At 37.4% G+C, this 21,340-nt stretch overlaps 1 protein-coding gene and 1 pseudogene across 3 annotated transcripts in view; one reads left to right on the top strand and one right to left on the bottom strand.

The window, feature by feature from the left end:
* SASH1 (SAM and SH3 domain containing 1) overlaps positions 1 to 21,340 on the top strand; it is a 1,049,232-nt gene that overhangs the window by 451,101 nt on the left and 576,791 nt on the right. The gene's annotated exons all lie outside the window — the stretch shown is intronic.
* LOC116548905 lies at positions 1,612 to 2,498 on the bottom strand (annotated as a pseudogene). The gene has a single exon (XR_004267612.1). The product of XR_004267612.1 is annotated as a 60S ribosomal protein L6 pseudogene (transcript).

The raw sequence follows: 21,340 nt of genomic DNA, 5'->3' as shown, positions 1-21,340 counted from the left end.
TGAATTCCCTGACATATTCAAAACCTCCTACAGTTGATGTCAGTAATACTGTTAAGAGCTCCAAATTCATCTAATTCCAGTTTACTTTGTCAATAATCACTTTGTTCTCTTTTTAAAAGTGTGGCACGTTTTGAAAAATAATTCGATATTTTTAAATCTTTGTAAAACGTGAGAGTCCACTGTAAATCTTTCCTTTATCAAAGGTGGTTTATTCAGCTACAACTTCTCTCATTTTGGTTTTTTTTTTCCTCTTTCTTCCTTTGGCCTTTTCAGCCATTCGACTATCAGAAATGCTGTCAGGAAAAACAAATGGATATGAAATTGGAAGATAAAGGTTTGTAGGGAAAGACTAAAAGAATCATGAAATGTCAGGGCTGAAAAATATCTTAGGAACACCCAGCCTAGTGTTCTGTTTATATCAGCCTTATTTTGGCTCCCAATTCAATTCTCCTCCTATTGCATCAAACTGAGTTTTAAAGAAGTTGGAAACCATGAAGACTATTTGGTGATTATGTTAATCTCCAATTCTGCCCATTTTTTACTATGTTAAAATCAGCCAGAATATAGAACATAGAGTTATACTTATGCCTAACATCATAATATGCCTTCAGTTAGTAGCATACTTCAGTTAGTAACATATATAGGTAAGCTTCTTATTATATGAAATCCAAATATTTATGTGTATAACGTGTAAAATTTTTCAAATATGGGCTACAACATATCCAGTGGTTTGTCTATGCCACTAATACATCTTTGGGCATCCGATTTTAAGTGCAATACATTTTGCTAGTCGATATCCCAAGGAATGACCTATAATCACGATGAAGTTTGAACTTCGTATACAAAACATAATCATCATTGCTAGAAAAAATTAAAACCATCGAAACTTTTATCATAGAAAAAACCAAAAGAAATTCTAAGTATATTTTAATAGATAAACCACTTTGGAAATTTCACAGATAAAATAACACCAGCTTGTTGACAGAATAAGCTACCAAAAAGGCACCCCAGAGTGGGCCGTAACATAACTTGTTACCAGTGTAACTTACACTGTAATGTAAAAGCGTGTATGTGGTCAAATGTTTTTCCTTTGTTTTCACTGAGGTATTTTCATTCAGTAAATAGTCATTGTTTTAGCACCTTGGTGTTTTAAGCTCGAATTGTATTGAATCGTATTTAACAAGCAAAATAATCTATACTCCTGCAATTATGTTTAAAAAAAGGAGTCTGAAAGTGAGTCAAATCCATTTTAGGATACCAGGTTGAAAAACAGCAACTTAATGATGAGACACAGTCCTGAGTGCACAGTGATATTTTGGTCAGCAACGGACCACCGGCAGGATAGTGATGGTCCCATAGGATTATAATGGAGCTGAAGCCAAGATCACACCGCTACACTCCAGCCTGGGTGACAGGGTGAGACTCTGTCTCAAAAATAAATAAATAAAAATGATAAAGCAAAAAAAAAAAAAAAAAAGATTATAATGGAGCTGAAAAATTCTTATCTCCTAGTGACATAGTAGCCATTGTAACGTTATAGCACAATTACTTTATTTTTATTTTTTATTTTTTTTTAAGGTAATCAGTTATTTAATTAGATCATCAGGACATTTAAAATACCAATTTGTGAGGATAAATTCCATTTGTCAGGGCAAACACAGATCGCAGGTAGCCCTGGAGCTGAGGAATAGAAAAAAAAAAAAAAAAAAAATGTGAGTCCACAGCTTTCTGATCAATCTTGCGCTGTTCTGTAATCTCGTATTTCTCTTTTTCTGTGTCGAAGATCTCACCTTCCTGGTGTCTGGGCTTTCGCAGCTTCTTCTTCTTGAAGTAAGCATCAGTAAGATGTTTTGGGATTTTTACATTGCTGATATCAATTTTGGTTGAGGTGGCAATGACAAATTTCTGGTGCGTTCTTCGTAGAGGAACTCGATTGAGGACCAGAGGTCCAGTCACAAGTAATAAGCCACTAGCCAGCTGCTTCAGGAAAACCACCCTTTTGCCCCTGTGGCGTCCAGTGAGGATGATCAGAATGGTCCCGGGGGTGATGCTGGCTCGCAGTTTTCTCACGTGCTGACTGAAGGGTTTTTTGCCGTGGCTCAACAGCTTTCGAGGCACATCTTCAGTAGGATAATACCTAGGCATTTTGCGAAGTTTAACCACCCGGGTACCGCCGTTTTTGTCACCACCAACTGGTTTTGTAACAGTTGCAAGAACCTTCTCCTTCTTTTTCTTTTCAACCTTGGATTTAGCCGCTGAGTACTTCCTCTTGTACATGGCCTTTCTGGAATACATGGCAGATCGGGAATACCTGCCAATTCCTCTGACAAGAACAGGATTGCGGCTGCAATGGGGCTTTCCCTTCTTGGACTTTTTAGCCTTGGGGTTACCCTTTTTCACTTTGCTACCGGCATCAGCCTTCTTGGCTTCAGGTTTCTTCTCTTTAGTATCCGGCTTCTCAACTTTTTCACCCGCCATCTTGCAAGATGGGAAAGAGAACTCACAATTACTTTATTTTTATAAACTTATTGTGCCCTAAGTGTACAGTGTTTATACAACCTAAAGGAGTATACGGTAATGTCCTAGGCCTTCACATTCACTCATCATTCACTGACTCACCCAAAGCAACTCCCAGTCCCGCTAGCTCCGTTCGTGGTAAGTGCCCTGTACAAGTGTACAATTTTAAATCTTTTATACCACATTTTTACTATACTTTTTCTATATTTAAAGACATGAATATTTACCATTGTGTTGCAACTGCCTACAGTATTCAGTAATATGTAATATGTACTACACGCTAATAGGCTAGGTGTATAGAAGGTCATACCATCTACGTTTGTGTAAGTGATCTCTATGACGCTTGCATGGTCAAATTGCCTAACAATGAATTTCTTAGAACATATCCCTATCATTAAGAGATGCAATACTGTATTTCATACTATCTTCTTCTTCTTTTATTTTTTTTTTTTTTGGAGAGGGAGTTTTGCTCTCGTTGCCAAGGCTGAAGAGCAATGGTGCAATCTCACTCACTGCAACCTCCACCTCTTCATGTCAAATATATTCACACTTGGAGGGTTAGCTATGAGTTTTTACATTTATGGAGACAATTTTATGAAATTCTAGAATTATTTAATAGAACTCGTAGTGGTAAATTCTATAACTTTGTATAATGCCAACTAAACTGATAAGGACTGAAGAAATATTGCAATCTGTTGTAATTCCATAATGCCTTATTTTAGTAACAACATTTAACTCCCCTTGTTTAAAGTGAACAAAGAATAAGTTAGAGGTGACTTTATCTTGTTAAATTATAGGTATTAATTTTGATTGCAGTTCACCTGAGAACACTTAGCTGAAGTATTTCCCTGCATTAATTTACACGATACACACCCCAACTATAATAGATTAAAAGTCTACATTTTAAAAATAGTTAAATCATTTCTTAACATTTTATTACTTGCTGATAGTATTTCAAGGCAATTGTGCGTTTCATTTTGTTGTCTCAATAAGTTCTAAAGCCTAACGCTTTTGTTTAATGTAAAAATTAAGGCTTCAGAATCACCATAGTGATTATTTCCTGTGGAAGAATGTATTATTTCTCAGACTTTAAATTGCTCAAGGGTATAAAAAAGTATTAAAAAATAATTTCATAGATCATAATAAAGCCAATGTTTTATATTGTTTTTTACAAAATGTAAAATTAATTTGAGCAGCTGAGTCTATTAACATCAAAGAGTAAATCTATTTAAGTGAAACATTATTTTCATATGTAAGCTTTTTTATGCAACAATTTTATGAAAAATATTAATGGAAATTTTTTCTTACATTTCGAGTCATTTACCTTATTTGATATGTGTTCTTGGAAGCAAGTTTAGTTTTCTTACTATATCCCTCTTAGGAGATATTAAAAAGTCATACATAATATATTTTTTGCCACCAGTGATACAGTATTTGTACAGTTATCTCTGAAGGTTTTATTCCAGATGCTTCTGCACCAGAAAGAAGGTTCTAGACATAGATATCCCACAACTACACTGATCACACAAGTGCCAAAGCACCATTTCAGTTCTACTGAAATTTAATTTTGTGACCAAATGTGCCAGTTCCTTCAATTCCAATAATCCAGTTTTTGTCACCTATCCAAGTACACTGTGGGTGAACAGGGAGTTTATCTTTACCTATTCCTGAGCTGCTTCCTCCTTAATCCGTAGCACAAGAGGATTCAACTGCATTTGATTTACGAAGTGCAGAGAACTTTAATGACCAAGTTAAATTAAAAGTATCATCACTGTCATTTAATCAATATAGAGTGCCGCCATCAAGGAGTTCATAGATAATATTGAGTATGCATATTTTAATTAAAAAAAGAAAATATGTGCTTTGCTCCATCACAAAGAAAGAAAATTTTAGTGAAAAATGCCTGTAGAAACACTTCAAGTAAAACCAAAAGAACCACAAATTATTGTCTTTTTGTATTTGCATTTTTACTGCTTGATTTGAATAAGATTTTAATAAGTTTGGTGGTTTTTCACAATCTAAAATTCAGAAGTGAGATTCATTTTCAGAGTTTTAGAGAAACACTGAAACTGACTTGAATGCTGGAAGTCTGGTAGCTCGGCCTCCCCTGGCTCCCTTCTTCTTTCATCTGCCACTTGATCAGGAGCACTCCTGGACTGGACAACGGCCAAGTCCTTGGCATCGATTCTCCAGCACAACTTTTCTTCTCCCATGACCCATGAATGTCTAGGGAAGTCTGGGCCACTTGGCATGTTCTGGACTGAAGGGAGATTTGATGATCCTTAAATGCCACACCAATCTCTTTGCAAGTTTCCAAGGAAGACAAAATACAGGCTTTTCCCTGGAGCTTAACCTGGAGAGATTTCTCCTGTCTGCAACCTTCAAAGCATAGTGTGTGTCTTTGTGGATGAGTTCAGGGGAGAAGGCCAAGTTTTTCTTTTCTTCTTCCTGCTACAATACAAACTCATTCACAAAGCATGCCCTACCTTTTCTTCATTTCCAAGGGCAGAGCGTGGTGGACTTGTTCCAACTCAGGGACTATGTGATCGTGCTTTCAGGCATTACCTCTCTTCTGCTGAACCAAGGAATAGCAAATGTAATCTAATTGAATTCCACTGCAGTGGTTCATTTATGTTTGTCCCAGGAAATACTCCTGTTGCTTAAGCTTGGTATTTGAAGTGCACTATGAATAGCGCTATATGTGATAAATACTGCTAAGGACAGAAATCCATAAGATGTGCGTGATGGGTGTCCAGTAATTGTTATGCATATTCAGGTATATTAAATATCAAGAGGCTCAAAATTAATATACTATGTTTGTGAAGCTGTGTTGATCACACAATAAAGCTCTCTGTAGCTGAGACTTTACCCTAAGAGGTGGCTGCCTCAGTTTTAATAGAAATTTCAAAAACAGCTAGGTGACGTTAAAATTTTTGAGCTTTCCTCTAGCCTTGGGACAGAACCACATGTGCAATCATGCAAAAACTATCCAGCATCCACATCAACTTTCTAATTAAAGAATTTGGTGCTAAACCATGTTCTTTAGGGGAAAAGTCCGTAACATACCAGATAAGTTAACCATTCAATTAGAAATTAAGAGTGGCCGCAGTTATAACTTGCAAAGTTATGAAATCTATGTTAAATGTGAAAAAGTTTATCTAAATCCAATTAGTTTATTGAATTATATGAAAATGCCAATATTCAGCTGTTTCTGATCTGTAAAAAATGGAGATGTTATGCAGTTTAAACTAATAATCAGTAGTAACATTTAGCTGTACCCTTCTAGTTGAATTTTAAATTTTCTGTGAAAACTACTGTTTAAATCTTGAAAAGTACCAATTGTCACACTGTGATTTGATTAATAGTGACTAAACATATCCTTTATATTTTCTACTTGAGGAAAAAAATGGGATCAGAACATGTTTTTCAGTGCTGGTCTTCCTTTTAATTATGCTTTAGTCCCATATTCCCAGATCCCAGAGTTTTTGTTGGCTATTTTGGAAAAATCTTAGAGAAAACTAAAGGCCTTCTGAAGTTTATGTGTTTTAGTGGCCTATCATCAAGTTTGCTGAGTATTTCTTTGGCCACCTGAAATCTGCTGCTGAGCCCTTCTAGAGAATGTTACGCTTTCTCTAGAGTATATCTAGATTCTCCAGAATATATCTAGAACAATGTCTGAATGTTATATATTCTTTAGAATGTATAATATACAGATATTTCTTTGAATATAATATAACATAAAAATGTGATCCCAAAATTTAAAACTGAAATAGTTACCTATATTGAAGGATAAGGATGAATTTCTTCTCAGTGCCTTGGGTAGAAGGAGCTGTGATTTCTGAGCAGGTGAAACTCCTGTTTTACTGTCAGAATGCAGTGTTGTAGTGAAGACTCACTAGATTGTGAATCTGTCAATTGTTCTATTTTATTTTATTTATTATACCTTAAGTTTTGGGGTACATGTACAGATCATGCAGGATTGTTACATAGGTATACACGTGCCATAATGGTTTGCTGCATCCATCCCCACATTATCTACATTAGGCATTTCTCCTAATGTTACCTCTCCCCAGTCCCCCTCCCCTCTGCTATCCCTCCCCTAGCTCCCCCACCACCCAGCAGGCCTCGGTGTATGATGTTCCCCTCCCTGTATCCATGTGTTCTCATTGTTTAACACCCACTTAGGAGTGAGAACATGTGGTGTTTGGTGAGCATTGGAAAGGAAAAATGGTTTTGGTGTATACCGAGTAGCTTACTTTCCATTTCTGTGATAAAGTATGCATAAAAACATAAAATTGAGGTCATACAACCATTTAGAGTAAAGAAATATGTTCATAGAAAAAAACTGTCAGAACTACTTTTTAAATAATTATAAAAAATCATTTTCTGGAAATAGTAGAAATGTGTACAAATCGAGTCACCTGCATATCTCACTTTTGCAGTGATCCGGCTGAATTTCTTGATAGAATTATATCTACATTACCACCAGCTGCCTCATCTCAGTCTTAAGTATAATTCCATTTAGGGACTCTGTTATTGTATTAAAACAGAATAAAAATCTAGTTATATACTTAAAGAGTCTTCACAATTGGGTGCTCTTTGATTGTGCATTGTGTCAACAGCTCATCTGACTAATCTTTAATTCATCTTTATCACCTAGTCTTATTTCAGCTTCCTGAACAGCACCTGCCTAGAAGTGACTGCAACAATTCCAGTTGTATTAACAGTGTCTTGCTAGGACTATAAGCAGAGAATTTTATAACTGGGCAGGGTCTCTTACAGTGAAGACAACTTCAGTTCCAACAGTTTCAATGTCTCAATGAACACTTTGCATGTAAATTTAGATGCATTCTTCAATTGTCAACTCTGTAGGAATACCTACACCAACACTAGATTGCTATTCTTATACCAACGCTCTAATAACTTATTAGATATAGTAAATAAAGAGCAAATGAATCAAAAGAATAAATGTATCGCCACTCCCCATTCGGTAAGCTTCCTAAGAATAGGCAACATATTTCTTTAACACCCTTTAATAGCCCAAATATAAAGGAATTAAGTAGAGCATAGTCCTAAATATGAGGCACTCTAGTATCTTGGCTGTCCTCATTATTCAAAAAATCATCGATGGTGGATTTTTCTGCCTCCGACTCCGCTTAAGCAAAACACTCAGAAATCACAAATTTGGTTGTAGTTTCTCAAAGGAGTTACTAATTCCACTCTAAAAAAAACACACATCAAAACAGATTCAGGATGATTAAAGTGCTTTATAATCTCTTGGGAACTATTCACTTGTAATTTGTTATTTCTTGGACTGTCAAAGGCAGCTTTTATGAATGGGGAATGATTGTTATTTACAGCCTTATTTGCTTTTGATGGAGGCTTATGTGCTGCCAAGGTTACCCAGGCTTTGAGAAGGAAGAAGATTCACTTTCCCTTTTTTTAGATGAGTGGTTTGTTGAATTTGAAATAAAGCAGAAAAGACTTTCTTTCTGCTGTATTAATAAAAAGAGAAAAATGGAAGAGAGAAACTTGGAAGGCATTCACATCAAGTGGAACGGAATACTGATTATGTCATCACATTAATTTGTTTGTAATGTAGGCTGCCAATATAAAAATTCTGTGCTACTGGTAGAAGTTTTAGCCTAAATTATTTGATATTTCTGTTGCAGTCTGTGTTCTAAATTAAATGTCAGATTTTTAAAAACAAAAAGAATAAAGGAAAACAGGATGTATTCAACAAATATTTTGAACAGAATTGAGAAAATAATTTCTATTCATATAGGTAGGCACACTGTACCCAATTCACAAATGCAACTCATCTCTTAACTCTGCGGTGTGACAGAATTCCTCTTGCCACTGAACTTGGCTTCTTCCTCATATAGTTTTAAAATATATACATCCAAGGCCGGTATTATTGGCGTCTGTGGGTCGGCGTGCCGCTTCCACACAGCAGTGAGGCTGTTGAGTGCATGAGAAGTTGCCTTGCTGCAATATCAAAATCCAATTAGAAGCTCTAGTTAAAAACTTAATTAAAAGGTTATGGAAACAAACGCACCATGCACAAAGCCTTACAACTTGCTAAGCTCTGGCTCTGCTGAACCACCAGAGGCAATGAATTCTGCAGGTAGTGGGCCTTGTCTATGAAAAATGCCTGCCTGCCAGCAATAGACATTCTTGGCCATAATGAGAAACTGAGGAGGGAAAGCATGTCTTCTTATGAATTAGCAGCTGAACAACTACTGCCTCGTGTATTAAGACCCCCTTCTGGAGTTTCGCCTGAAATGTGCTCCTGATCTGAAAGCCACGAGAAATATGCGAGGCTTTTCAATCTCTAGTTTGGGGTCTCCTATTGAGAAGTCAAGCTATACAAAGCTATTTGTTCACTGCAGCATCTCAAATATAGGCAGACTTGTGATCCGTTCTCTTCTCTTTAGTAATATACAAGTCTAGCTAATTAAAATACAGTTTTTATGTGTCACACCATCATCTCAAAATATAAATAAAAAGTATGCTTCCCAACCAACCATTTCTCCAGCTGTGATAGAGATGTCATTTGTTGAGTTACTCTGTGGGATCAGGCACCTAATTTGTGCTCAGTAAATAAAACTGAATAGAACACAAGTTCATGAAGTGCATGCTACTGTTCCTTGAACTAAAGAGGTGAAGTAACATACCCAAGGTCACACCCAGGCAGTGTGACTTCAGAATGCATCTTCTTAAGCATTACAGGCTCTACTCCTCCCAAAAGACCTTGATTTTCTCTGAATCAAACCAATTGGATTATTTTTATCTAGGGCGGTTCTAGATTTTGCAAGGCCTAAATCTCGAATCATCTAGAGTGGTTCTAGATTTTGTGGGGCCTCAAGCTGATATAATTTGTGAGACCCTCTTTAAGAAAAAGAATACAAAATCAGGCATATGCAATTCTCAACAGAGCCTTGAAGAGAGCTCAGTGCAAGCAGTGGGCTCCAAAGCTTAAGCTGCTTTGGTTTCATGGCAAACATCGCTCTTTTCTCTCCACTCTGCCCTGGCTTCCAGCTTCAGAGTGGTACTTCCTTGGAAACAGCCACTGTGGAGTCAGGGAGATAACCCACTGGTCCATTTAAACACAAAATATTTTGATCTAAGTCCTGGTGCAGCTTCTTATAGAAACTTCCCCCCAAATTCTATGTGGCAAGAAAGCTTACAAGATAGATTTTTATCTAAGAACTCAGAAAGATCCCTCTTGTGAGGCACTTGGAATACAAGGACATGGTTATTGGCCTCAAGTGTCTCACAATCTATAAGGGTAGGCAGACATGCTAACAGCTATCATCCAGTGTGATAAATGCTGTAAGAGAAAAGTACATAAAGTGTTCCAGTGTTCCCATCTGTTTTTAGAGATTGACCTCTGACTTTGCCTTCTCAATGAAGCCTTCCCACACTTCTCTGTTTCTCACTGATCTCCTCTGAAGTGATGAGACACTTTGGATCTATACAGAAGTAACACAGCAATGCGAGCAGTCCACCCTGATTGTCCCATCTAGATTGAAAGCTCCTTGAAAGTGGGTGATCTGCCTGTCTCCGCAGGCTCTATAGGGTGGGCACTTAGTAACTTTCTGACTGAGTATGACTGAGCCACTGATGGGTGGACGTTGATGGAGGATGGCGGTCCTCCTGAATGATGTCATCTAAATGCCAGTCAACTTAAGCCATCACTGAGCATAGAAGCTATAGTAAAACTTTAAAAAAAAAAAAAAATTTAATGCTACTTTTTAGTGTGCTCTTGAGAGGTAGGAACATTTGATGTTTTATCCAAAAAGGGAAATCACAAAATTAATTTCCTCTATACATATTTTTAGTTGAGGTGAAATTCATAAAAGATAAAATTAACAATTTTAAAATGAAAATTTTGGTGGCATTTAGTACATTCATAATGTTGTACAGCAACCACCTCTGTCTTGTTCCAAAATATTTTCATAACCCCAAAAGGAAACCTATACCGCGTAAGCAGTCACTACCTGTTTCCTACTCCCCCCAGTCCCTGACAACCATTAATCTGATTTCTATCTGTATGGAATTACTTATTCTGGATATTTTATATAAATGGATCATAAATATATGATCTATAGTGGTTAATTTCTTTCACTTAGCATAATGTTTTCAAGGCTCATACAGGTTATAGCATATATTATTACTTCATTTCTCTTGTGGTTTGAATAATACTCCATTGTGATAGATCGCAATGTGTGATGAGTTCATCCACTAATGCACACTTGGGTTGTTTCCTTATTTTCGTTATGTAAATAATGCTGATATGATCATGCAGGTATGATGAATTCGAGTCTCTGTTTTCAGGTCTTTGGGGTATAGATGTAAGAGTGGAATTTCTAGATCATATGGTAATTCTGTTTGACTTTTTGGGGAACTGCTAAAATATTTTCCATAGCAGCTGTACCACTTTATATTCCCACCAATAATGTACAAGGGCTCCAATTTCTCCGTATCCAATACTTGTTATTTTCTTTCTTAAATTAATATTGTGGACATCCTACTGAAATGGAGGCAAATTTTATGTTCAAATTATTACTCTCATTTTTCTAAATATATTCAATAGATCTAAGGGTTGATTCATATTCCATTTCCACTTTCCAATTTGAGTCTCAGAGTCCCAGTATCTGGTTGTTTTAAAACATTTGCTAAGTGTGGTGATTCTTCAAGGATCTAGAACCAGAAATACCATTTGATCCAGCAATCCTATTACTGGGTATATACCAAAAGGATTATAAATCATTCTACTATAAAGACACGTGCACACATGTGTTTATTGCAGCACCATTCACAATAGCAAAGACTTGGAACCAACACAAATGCTCATCAATGATAGGCTGGATAAAGAAAATGTGGCACATAAACTCCATGGAATATTATGCAGCCATAAAAAAGGATGAGTTCACGTCCTTTGCAGGGACATGGATGAAGCTGGAAACCATCATTCTCAGCAAACTGATACAAGAACAGAAAACCAAATGCCACATCTTCTCACTCATCAGTGGGAGCTGAACAGTGAGAACACATGGACTTCAGGGGGGGAACAGTACACATGAGGGCCTGTCGGGGATTGGGGGGCTAGGGGAGGAATAGCAGGAGTGGGGGGTTAGGAGAGGGGTAGCATTAGGAGAAACACCTAATGTAGATGACAGGTTGATGGGTGCAGCAAACCACCAGGGCATGTGTATACCTATGTAACAAACCTGCACATTCTGCACATGTATCCCAGAACTTCAAGTAAAGTAATAAAAAAAAAATTGCTAGGAATCACTAAGGCCATATAACATTGTCTATAAATGAAATATTCTTGGGGTGGTGCATCAGGAGATAGGGATCAGTCAAATAAAGGATGCTCAGCTTGTCGGCCTCCCTGAAAGTAAACATTAAGGAAATTTCAAATTTTATCCAGCAAAAATGAAGAGTTATAGGCAAATTTCATTTCAGTTATTTAATTTTGTCTTCAAATTTTTGGACTTCTCTGAAAAGTAGATTTCTAGAAATAGATTAAAAAAACGAACCACAACCACATGTTGATTATCTGAATTACATTTAATCCTCAGCAAAACTTACTTTGTTATTGACTAATTTTCTTAATCAAATATTTAGGTATCTTTTACCCCTTAACATATTTCTCTTTTTCACATGTAGAACATAGCATTTGAAGATCAGACATTCCAGTTGCATTCTTTTTGGAATCTTTGTTTGAGAGGCTACAAATCAAGAACTAATTTTAGAGCTAGGCTTCAGGAAACTTCGAATAAAGGTGAGGATATATGCAAAGTGGACCTCTCCCTTGACTTACATTTATAAATTATAGACTTACAGAACTTTGCATTTGTAATGAAGTTTTTGGGGTTTTTTTTGTCTGTTTTGTTTGTTTTAGCCAGTCTTGCTCTGTTGCCCAGGCTGGGGGGGCAGGGGTGCTCGGCTCACTGCAGCCTCCACCTTCCAGGTTCAAGCTATTCTCTTGCCTCAGCCTTCCAAGTAGCTGAGATTATAGGCACCCCACCACACCTGATTTTTTTTTGTATTTTTAGTAGAGCCAGGGTTTCGCCATGTTGACCAGGGTGGCCTCGAACTCCTGACTTCAGGTGATCCACCCACCTCAGCCTCCCAAAGTGCTGGGATTACTGGTGTGAGCCACTGTGCCTAGCCTGTAAAGATGCTTTGATGTCAGCGGTTTTAAAACAGATCTTTCAGTAGAACTGCTCCCCTACTATTTTTTTCCAAAATAAATACTAGGCAGACATAAAACATTATGTTAGACAAACAATCAAGCAGAAACAAAACAGCAACAATCAAAACATCAGCAACCAATAGAAGCAGAACTGCTCTGGTTAGTCAGAGCTGGAGGCTTGGAGCCCTTACACTACTGAGCAGCCCCTGACTGTCCTAATCTAAGTGATTAGGCATTTGTGGTTCTTTCTCAGATGCTGCAGAACACAATTTGGATGCTCTGATCTAGTTCATTGCCCTCTGTCTGCTATGGAAGATTCTAGCTGCTGCTTGAACAATGTAAGTGACAAGGAGCTTACTCCCTTTGGAGGTATCCTGTTCCATTTGTGAACAAGTCTGAATGTTAGAAAGAAGTTGGACACATTGATACAAACCTTTGTCTTGTAACTTCAATCTGTTCATTCTTATCTCACCTTTTGGAACCCTAAATCTCTTTTTCACGTGACAGCACTTCAGCTGCACTGTCTCCTTTTTTGGTTGACATATCCCCAATTACTTCCACCTCTGCAGACATGACATGGTTTCCAGACCCTTGCTGCCTGCATCACCCTGGTCTGGAATGGCTCCAGATGTCCTGGACCATTTATTCTGGGTGTCAACTGACCAGTGTTGAATACAGAGGACCTTATTTCCCCTGCATTCTTTTTTATTTTTATTTGTTGTGAGGCAGAGTCTCACTCTGTCACTCAGGCTGGAGTACAGCGGTGCGATCTCGGTTCACTGCAATCTCTGCCTCCTGGGTTCAAGCAATTCTTCTGCCTCAGCCTCCCAAGTAGCTGGGATTACAGGAATGCGCCACCTCGCCCAGCTAATTTTTATATTTTTAATACATATGGGGTTTTGCCATGTCGGCCAGGCTGGTCTCAAACTCCTGGCCTCAGGTGATCTGCCCGCCTCAGCCTCCCAAAGTGCTGGGATTAGAGATGTGAGCCACCACACCCAGCATCCCCTGCATTTTTAAGCCTGACCTTCCACCAAAGAACCTAAAGCCTGGACATTTTTTGGTAGCCAGGTTCACCATTAGCATGAATTAAGCTTGCAAGCAACAGAAGCCAGATCTTTTCCGTGTGAACTGATGATTATCCAATTAGCTTAAACCTCTAAAACGTTATGTTTGAAAGTGAATCTGTAGAATATTCAATCTGGAAAATAGTTACCTAAACACACCATAATGTGTTTAGAATGTAACTTTCTTTTTTAGTTATCTACTTTTGAGGATTATCTATGGTTTGCCTACCCTATGAGAATAAAAGAGATTGAGAAGTGGCAGATTTTTTTCCATACAACTATATAAAGGATATTAACATAAGAGCCTTAATAAATAATACATAATATATAAATAAACATATCCCAGAAAGCCTAATGGAATAGTGCAAGTTCCTTTTTTTCCATTCTTTCAGATTTTTCAGGCTCGTAGGACTTGTCTAATCACATTAGTGACGATTTTAATGATGCTTATCTTTTTATTGTATAGTTTTTCTAAGTTACCAAAGTGCTTTGATAAACTGCATTAAGTTACCCATAATCCTCTGAGATAGGTCTGGCAGATACTGTTGATCTCCTTTTGCATGTAAGGCAACTGTGGCCCAGAGGCACTGCATAATGCATAAAGGGTTGCCCAGCCAGGATTGGCAGTGTGACCGTACATCCCAGTTTGCCTGAAACAGTCCCAGTTTATACAGCTTGACTCGGTTGGTGAACTTCTTTTTAGCAATCTTGTTGGTGAACTTTTTTTAAGAAAAAACTAGATATCTGGATTTGGACAATAATTAAAATGATTATCTTAATTAAGGACTCATGCTGAACTGCACTGCCTCTTCCCTCTGCTCGGTGCTCCCTTGCATCCACACTTGCTAGTTGTGAAGAGTTCATTCATAGTCTTTGACATGAAAACATGGGCTGAGAGAACAGTCTCAACCCAGGGGCAATTTATCTTAAATGACTTCCACTGCTGACATGTCTGACCCAAAATGTCCCTCTATATGGAGCTCTGGGTAGACAAACTAGTTCTTTATTTTATTTTATTTTTGTATCATACTTTAAGTTCCAGGATACATGTATGGAATCGAAGGTTTGTTACATAGATATACATGTGCCATGGTGGTTTGCTGCACCCAACAATCCATCATCTACATTAGATATTTCTACTAATACTACCCCTCCCCTAGCTCCCCATCCCCACAGGTCCTAGTGTGTGATGTTCCCCTCCCTGTGTCCATGTGTTCTCATTGTTAAACTCCCACTTATGAGTGAGAACATGTGGTGTTTGGTCTTCTGTTCCTCTGTTAGTTTGCTGAAAATGATGGTTTCCAGCTTCATCCATGTCCCTACAAAGGATATGAACTCATTCTTTTTTATGGGTGCATAGTAGTCCATGGTGTATATGTGCCACATTTTCTTTATCCAGTCTAACATTGATGGGCATTTAGGCTGGTTCCAAGTCTTTGCTATTGTAAATAGTGCTGCAATAAATATATGTGTGCATGTGTCTTTATAGTAGAATGATTTATAATCCTTTTGGTATATACCCAGTAATGGGATTGTTAGGTCAAGTTGTATTTCTGGTTTTAGATCCTTGAGGAATTGCCACACTGTCTTCCACATTGGTTGAACTAATTTGCACTCCCACCAACAGTATAAAAGCATTCCTATTTCTCCACGTCCTCTCCAGCATCTGTTGTTTCCTGACTTTGTAATAATTGCCATTCTAACTGGTGTGAGATGGATCTCATTGTGGTTTTGATTTGCATTTCTCTAATGACCATTGATGATGAGCTTTTTTCATGCGTTTGTTAGGCACATGAATGTCTTCTTTTGAGAAGTGATTTCTAAGCAATCTGGCTATGAAAAGAAAATCTACCAATATATTTTATGATCCTAGAAGATATTTGGAGTCAGGATAAAGCAAAGTCTAAATCACGGGTTTAAGAAGCCAGAGATGGATAATTGTAGTTTTTTCCTTATGTGAAAAATTGAAAGTTGAGTGATCTGCAAATGATGGGAAATTAGTTTAAAGGCAGAAAAATAGAGTTCTTCTCTCATCTTTTGTCAGCAATTTCTATAAGCCAAAAAAAGTGTAGGTTTTTCAAGATGTGTTTTGAAAGATATTGTTAGGATTCACGAAAGATTATTATGTGCACACATCGTAAATGAGATTAAGTTCTGTTCTGTGGTCATTCATAAATGTTTATTTAGTGGCATGCCCTGCACTAACTGTTAGAACCTAGTTAGTTAGTAGAAACTATAAAACGCAGCAATCCACAAAAACACTTTTGAGATATTTTGTGTTTTGTGAAGAATTTTTTGTGTGGCTTTTGATTGCCTTGTTGAGATGACTATAGCAATATGAAGAAGAAACAATATTTTGTATGTAATGTACACTGGGAATCTAATCAAAGCGTTTGAAAAGATAGTGACAATAATAAATGTAAACTATTAATATTATTGTTTTGGGCATCTGTCAAATTGTATTTGGCCTCATATTCTCCTCATTGGAACGTTCAAGCCCCCATCAATCATGTATCATTCCCAAAGGCAACAAATCATAACGGCTATTTCTTCTATAGAACAAGGGTAAGCTTAAAGAATTTAAGTCCTGCCAGTGGCAGTAAGACCGAGCGCAAACAGGGGAAAGATATAAAGGGTCTTTTTTTTATTTTTGGTAGGAGCATTAAAAACAGTCACCAAACCATTGATTTTGATTTAACAGCTTACAAAGCTTCCTTAGAGAGATTTTATGTTCTCCTCTTAAATTCCCAACCATGAAAAGAATTTACCTATGATTAAATCTGTGTTTTATACAGACTTCTTCCTTATATTTCCAAGAAATAATTGTATACGTGTATGTGAGTATGTGCATGTTTGTTTGTTTCTGCCTTTTTTATTCCTTATAGTATAAGTGTAGAGTTTATCTTTAGTCAGAAAACTAGATAAAATCTTATCGAAGTAATTTAACTAATTCCTTGACTCCTGTTGGAACATTATCAAGACATTTGAGGCTTATATAAGCCAAAACCTTATAGACAAGAGTTGGCTCATACCTTATAGACACACCTAGGTCTAAACATTGTAGACATACATACGCCTATACTTTATGGACACATATTGGCTTACGGATTTTAGGCCCTTAGAAGCTGATACTTAATAGATATTTATAGTCCTATAATCATGTACATAGACTTATAGGGGCCTATGTCTTAGACACCGTATAGGACTTTACCTTACCTATGCATATAGGCCTGTAGCTTGGAGCCACATAGAGGCCTAGACACATAGGAAGCACCAAAATCTCCTGAACATTTTAAGGGCTAAGTAGGCAGTTGAGATGTTCTTAAAATCACAGACTTTTCCAGCTTAAAGGTTCAACATCCTAGGCTCTCTCTCCCTCTGAATATTTGATGGACAAGAAAATTGAGACTACAGGTGACTTGCATTAAGCTTGCAGATTTGATGATCAGGGACAACTCTAAGTGTTCTGATTCTAGGCCAGTACCTATGCTCTAAGTGCATAACTATAGCTGTTCATTGAACATAGAATGTATGAATATCCTGACATTAGCATAATATGCTAGATTTGAAACCTGATTGGCACAATAAATATGAGTAGGTAAATTGATCGTATTCATAAGTTGGAATTCATATATTGAAATCCTACTCCCCAAAGTGATAACATTGGGAGATGGGGTCTTTGGGAGCTGATTAGGTCATGAAGATAGAGCCCTTATTAATGGGATTTGTGCTCTTACAAAAGAGACTTCCTTGCCCCTTCTGCCGTGTAAAAACATAGTGAAAAAGATGACTTTAGTAAGTGAGAGCTCACCAGATACTGAATCTGTTTGATCTTGGTCTTCCCAGCCTCCAGAACTATGAGAAATAAATCTACTGTTTATGAGCTGCATAGTTTATGGTATTTTGCTAGAACAGACTAAGAACAAAACATTCTTGAGCAACCTGTCTTTTTCTAAACCTCCCTCATGCTATGTTTCTTTACATGTAGATATCTAAAAATCTACCATAGTGTCAAAATGGAGCCTCTTAAGATAGTCTAAGGCATTCTGATATTTTTGCAGTTAACACATTTCATTTAAAACATCACTGAGGCAGATTGTTGTCAGCCTGTAATTTATTTAAATTACTGTTGGTTTCATTTCCATTTCTGTGGTCTCTGGCTTAGCATTGCAGAGGCTGAAAGCGAATCTGAGTTCAGAAAATGCAATATATGCTTTTGAAAACATATGTTAAATCTTGTGAAACCTTTAAGTAGTGACTGCTATCAAAATTAAAAATAAATAAAGAGACCCAATGGGAAGGCAAGTACCTTCTTTCCAAATGAGAAGGTGACATTTTTAGAAGGTCTGTCACGGATATTGGAAACTGCCAAGCAAGCTGGTACAGGCTGGGGCTAGCATGGAGTATTGATTCAGATGTCATAATTAAATGAGCCTGAGACTGAGCTCAGATAGACGCTCTTCGGAAAGATGGATAAAGAGTCAGGAAGAGCTATGAGTTAGAGTCTCTTTCCCTAATAGTACTTGTCAGAATTTCAAGGGTGAGAGGTTCTATCAATTGGAACAAGAACGGCGTGGGTGTGATGGGATTTGGCACCTTATCAATTCTCTCCCTTCTAAGAGAACATGTGTGACATCTGTGATTTATTTGCGATCTCCCAGTCTGGTGAGCATGAGTCTTGAGTTTGCTGCCAAATTACTGCACTCGTCTACATGCTAAAATGCTGCTGTCACATTTAAGACTGTCAGAAATGCAGATCCTTCCCGTGGGTGATCCCAGAGAGCACACAGAATCAGGACTTACTTTTTGCTTGTGGAGAGCCATGTGTGGGAGTTATATTGTTACCAATCAACTTATATTAACCAAATTAGCAATCTCTGCATATATGATTAAAGCAATATTATTGCCATATCAATGGAAATATAAAACACGAAAATAAATTATCCTGTAATCTTACCACCCTGACAGAAATGCCACTTTCACAGCCTCTGTCCATATGTACCCTATAACATTATATTAACTTTTTGAAAACTTTTTCTGATTAACAACAGTTTACCCTTGAGGAGGCATCCTCAAAATTGAGGAGGAGGTCATTCTTGGTTGAATGTGAAAAAAGAAGAGCACTCTAAAATCGATGGTACATCGTGAGAAGGAAATAAATGATATTGCATCAGTATCTGAAAGGGACACCCATTTTCCTTATCTCTGGTGTAGCTCTTGGAATATCTTTCATTTGCCGGCCAACTCAATATGGATTAGGTCCTCTGATCTTTGCATCCTTACCCTCAAAGGAAAGAAGCATGTGATGATATAAGCATATAGGGCATCCGTGATATTTTATTTTATATTTTTGTTTAAATCCCACCTCTTCCCAGGTCTGTAGCAGGGAGAGATATCATTTAAAGTTGATACCACAGTTCCTCTGGCCATTGAATCATGACCTTCTGACCTGGGAGCTAGCCTGAATCTCTAGGATTTATCAAAAAGACCTTAATATTGCAGAATGGCAGTCCTCACCAATCATTTGTTCACCGTCTGTCTTTTCTTGCTTTATCCCCATTATTAGAAGAGTCGTTATTTTAAGCCATTCAGTTGCCTCAGGAACAATAAAGTGGCCCCAGTGATAATTGTCTATGGCACTTAGAACCACATCATGTTCTCCTAATCATTTGGCCTAGTTTGCCCTGAAAATGAAATTTACAAGTTTTTGGTTGTTTTTTATTCCTGAGGCTTTGCAGTACAAAGGCTGTTGCTGTCCATTTTCTTGTCTAACAATTGTAATCAAACAGGAAAACCATCAGGATGTATTTAATTTATTGATAGGCTAACCTCCTGAATATTTACAATATCCATGTTACAAATGTGTGCAAACTGACCAAAAATGTGATAGAAACTGTTTTATATAATGGGAAGTGCTCACATTTTTTTAGAATTCTGAAACTGGAAAGATTCTTAGTTATTCCATTGCCCAACTCCCTAATCCCACAAATAAGGAACAGGAGGCTCCAAAAGGCTATCAGTCCAGAATCGGAGACTCCCAGCAGTGTAGCGCAGGCTTTGAAGTCAAAAGGCCTGGTGTGACCACTGATTTGTCTCATACTTAATCCTTGGAAATCCGTGAGCAATTTACTCAGCTTCTCTCTATGGCTTTGTGTCCTCAGCTGTAAAATGGAGAGGAGACACCTATTCTAAAGTTGTTGGGAGGATTAAATGAGATAAGTTAACAAAATGCTGAGCCCACCATTCCTGGCACATTTTGGTTGGCGGAAGCTACTCTTTAATTAATGGAAATGATTCTTTATGTTGGAGGTAGCCACAAAGAGAGATTCCATCCCCAAGACTGGAAGCCACACATCCCTTTGTCATAGGGGAAAGAAAGTCTGTTTTGGAGCACCACCTTGGAGAAAAGCTTATTCCTGTAGTATTTGGACTTTCATCCTCACGTCTAGATATGAGAAAATTGTTTTGTGCATTTAGACAATCCCCGCCGGAAAGTGTTGCCAGAAATAAACAAGCTGCCAGGAGCAAACGATTCATTTCTCATCTACTCGGATGACATCTGGTTTAAGTGTGACGAATACATGCTTGTTTAAATCATACGGTGACGGTGATGCTATCTGACAGAAATGTTTGCAAGTATTTTGGGAATCTCTTAAGTGCTTGCTGCCAAAGAGTAGGCTTATTTAGAAGGGGGAAAGCATAAACTTCAGTCATTCAAATCAACATTTGCATCCACCTCCTAAGGCTATAAGATTTGGAATTACACCGGTCACACTATTTGAAGGGTAGGTGGCTATTTTGACATTAAATGTAGATGCCACTAGCAGCATGAGGATGTGAAACAAATGCAGAGGTCACCAGGACATTTAGGAGATAGCTTTTGAGTAAAAGAAATGTCAAGTGACTCTACATGTTTGAATGGACTTCAGTGCATTTGATGGTTTGGTGACTGTTTTTATTATCGTCACAGTTATTCATTTAATAGTGTTTAGTGGATTGTACTAGGCCAAACACAGAATGCTGTGGAGGAAATGGAAGATGTATGTGTCTGCCAAGGGACTTCACATGGCCACAGGGGAAAGAATCAGTCTTAACATAATACTTGATTATTCAGATCCACACCATACAGATATGGCACATTCTGAAAGATGTTGATATGCTGGGTATTATCAGCTATTTCGGATTGTTCTTGCTAAGCTCACTCCTCGCTATCCCGAATAACCTGAGAATTAGCGGTATTTAACTGAAATGTATTAAGAGTCATTTTATGAAGGGAATTTAAATTATATAGAGAAATTCTAAATTAACTGAATATTGAAAATTGAAGGCTTATGCATAATACATAACAATTGCTCGATGAGTTAGGAATAACATTTACATGGAGAAAATCATGTGAAATGTGTCAAAGCATAAAGAATGGATACTTGATATACTGCCCCTTCAATAATACATGCAAAAAAAGAGGACAACTATCTCTTTTCTGCATGTCATCAATCGCTAATATTTGTGTAGCACTTTAGAGTTTTTAAAATACTTTTCATTATTT

The sequence above is a fragment of the Sapajus apella genome, unplaced genomic scaffold (genome assembly GCF_009761245.1).
Source record: "Sapajus apella isolate SASKATOON/1434 unplaced genomic scaffold, GSC_monkey_1.0 scaffold6, whole genome shotgun sequence".
Lineage (NCBI taxonomy): Eukaryota > Metazoa > Chordata > Mammalia > Primates > Cebidae > Sapajus > Sapajus apella.
This window is presented reverse-complemented; position numbering and strand designations above follow the sequence as displayed.